At 35.6% G+C, this 3,343-nt stretch overlaps 1 non-coding gene across 1 annotated transcript; it reads right to left on the reverse strand.

Moving 5' to 3' along the window:
• Positions 1 to 2,697: 2,697 nt before the first annotated feature.
• Positions 2,698 to 2,864, reverse strand: LOC129401421 (U1 spliceosomal RNA). The gene has a single exon (XR_008628334.1). It is a non-coding gene; the product is annotated as a U1 spliceosomal RNA (small nuclear RNA).
• Positions 2,865 to 3,343: the final 479 nt, after the last annotated feature.

Consider the following 3,343-nt stretch of genomic DNA (forward strand, 5'->3'; position numbering starts at 1 on the left):
ACAATGTGTCTAGTTTATATAAACCAAAGAAGACACAATGGTAAAGTCATTCTATGTACTGGGCATAAACAAATAATATCTAAAATAAATCCCTTATTTTCAGATAAATAAATGATAAATCAAGAATAGAATGTGTGCAATAATGCTGAATTCAGCCATTTGGAGAATAGAATCATGCTGATTCCCAAGGAAGATGCAATAGTCTTGAAAAAAACATTGCATAAACCAAAAGAGAATCTTATATTATAAGGAATTCCCAAATTTAAGATGATATGACTTCTATAAGAACAATTAATCAGTACAATGATAAGAATAAAATACTAAAGCCAGGACATAGTACAGCTGTAAGGATCTTGCCTTACATTTAGACGACCTGGGGTTCAATTCCTGCCACCCCATATGCTCTCCGAAGCAATATCAAGAATGATACCTGAGTATAGAGCCAGGAGTAAGTCTTAAGCACCACCAGGTATGGCCCCAATACAAAAATTAAAACCAAACAAAAGAACAAAATACTGAAAGAACTGAGAAGTTAAAAATTAACCGGGGTAGGGGGCAGAGTGACAGTACAGTGGGTAGGGTGCTTGCCTTGCTCACAGCCAACTTCCAAGACTCCTTGCCAGAAGTGATCCCTGAGTGCAGAGGCAAGAGGAAGCCCAGAGTAGTGCAGGCTGTGGCCCAAAACAAACAAATAAATAAAAAATTAATAGGATACTCTATAAGAATAAAGCAAGAGACAGGCAAAATTAGAAACCAATCATGGAAATGATCTATTAAAAATATAACTGGAACCGTAAAAAGGCACATGGGAAAGGGATACTTAGGTTCCTACTATGCAAAGGGGAGTATAATTTTCATTAATCAGGTCATTAATAAAAAGGAGAAAGAAAATAATTATTCCATCTAAGAATAATGAGCAACTCTAAAATCTTGAACATAAAAATTTAACAGAAGACTTCTGAATAAGACTTCCAAGGGATAAAAATTATTGTTGAATATTTTGCCAATCAAAACTTAAGTTATTTAAGGTATTATTTAATATTATTTAAGAAAAAGAAATTCAATACTTGAAATGATGAATTTGTCAACTAAGGGAGAAAGTCCATAAAACCCAGGCCTCAGAACACCAAAACACTAGAAGAAAATCAAACAATTTCTAGGCTGGAGCAATAATAAGGTAGAGTGCTTGCCTTGCACAGGCTTGATCTGGGTTTGATCCCAACACCACATTTCCTCCCCATATAAGAGGTAAACTCTGAGCATCACCAAGTGTGCCACTCTCAAAAAAAATTACAAGTATTTATAAACATTTTCAATCCAGAAAAACTGTTTCTTCATTCAAGATTCTGATGCTGTATGATATATACTACCCAAAAAAGTCACTCATTGGTCACCTACCCTCCAGGAACTCTTCCAAACTCTTTAAATTACTTCTATTTCCTTCTTTAAAACCATACAGCTATTCAGAGATGTATCAGTCTTTAAAGAGTCCTGAAATGTTAATGATGTTCTCTAAAAGGGCAGTAATGATGTAACGTGAAAATGTTTGCTGTCATACCCCTTCAACTTTATGGTGTGCTTATTTTCTCTACAAGAAATAAGAAAAATAAAGCTTCAAAATCATCATCCTTTTTTCTACCGGCTAAAATCAAAACTGCTTGTAAGAAAATCTCTTCTGTAGAACCCCACATAAGGTGGCAGGAGGAATACTGGGAATACTGGGAACATTGATGGTGGAGAAGGGACACTGGTGGACATTGTATGACTGAAACATAATCACGAAAGTTTGTAAGTCTGTAACTGTATTTCATGGTGATTCATTAAAACAAAATTTAAAAAAAAAGAGTTATCCTTTCCTTTGTTAGATGCAAAGATTTTCATGCATTCAGTAGCATGTTTTTCATTTTAATGAGCTTCTTTCACTTGCAGAAGCTTTTCAATTTAATGCCATCCCATTAGTTTATTTTGCTTTTATTTTCATTATTCTTGGAGTTGAATCCTCAAGTATGTGGAGTATTTTGCTTGTTTTCTTCATCCAGTTCTATGGTTTGAGGTACTTAACATTTTTCATCCATTTTGAAATAACTTTTGAGTATTGTGTGACATAGTGAACTAGTTTTGTTTCCCTACATGAGGTTATCCAGCTTGCCCAATACCATCCATTAAAAAACTTACCTTTCTCTGTTTTATGCTCTTGGTCTTTTGTCACAGATGTGTGAGGGTTTCAAAAGAAGAGAGAGAGCAAAAGGGAATGCCCTGCCACAAAGGCAGGGTGGAGACTGGGAGGGGTTGGGGTGGTGGTAGGGATACCGAGATCATTGGCGGTGGAGAATGGGTATTGGTGCAAGGATGGGTACCTGATCATTGTATGACTGAAACACAAACACAAAAGTTTGTAAGTATGTAACAGTACCTCATGATGTTTAGCTAATAAAAAATTAATTAATTTAAAATAAATAAATAAATTAAATTGTGTGAGGGTTTAATTCAAGGAGCTAAATTTATTCAACTGATCTGCATGTCTATTATTAATATTCCTAGATACTGTTTGGATAGCTATAGTATTGTACTATAGTTTGAAGTCAGAAAACATGATGCCTCCATTCTTTTTCATTTGTCTCAGGACTGCTTTAGCTATTTAGGATTTTTTTGTGGCTACATATAAATTTCACTAATGCTTGCCCTATTTTTTTCCTTCAGGGCAGAGCATGTATGCAGCCCCCCATTATCACAAATTATGCAGTCGAGTTTTCCACATTTGGGAAAATTGCAGGAGTTAGCACATCCAGAGTGCAATGGATAAGCCTTGCCCTAGAAAAAAAAACACGTTCATGATCATGCTGTCTCCCGTGCCAGGAAATTATTGTTTTCCCTATTTTCCCCCAAGAATATCACAGAGATTTTTATAGATATTACATTTAATCTATATATTGTCTGAGTGGCCTGGCCATTTTGACAATGTTAATTCTTCCTATACATGAACACAGAGCATTTTTTAATCTTTGTACGTTTTCTAAGTCCCTTTTTTAAAAAAATTTATGTATTCTCTTGGACTGGAGCTATAGCACAGCGGGTAGGACATTTACCTTGCATGCAGCTGACCCGGGTTCAATTTCTCCATCTCTCAAAGAGCCGGGCAATCTACCAAGAGTATCCCAGCCACAGGGCAGAGCCTGGCAAGCTACCCATGGTGTATTCAATATACCAAAAACAATAACAACAAGCCTCACAATGGAGACATTACTGGTGCCCGCTCAAGCAAATCGATGAACAACAGGACAATAGTACAGTATAGTGCTAATGTATTCTCTTCTTGCTTTTTACATTTTTTAAATTTTTTAAA

Source organism: Sorex araneus, chromosome 1 (assembly GCF_027595985.1).
Source record: "Sorex araneus isolate mSorAra2 chromosome 1, mSorAra2.pri, whole genome shotgun sequence".
Taxonomy (NCBI): domain Eukaryota; kingdom Metazoa; phylum Chordata; class Mammalia; order Eulipotyphla; family Soricidae; genus Sorex; species Sorex araneus.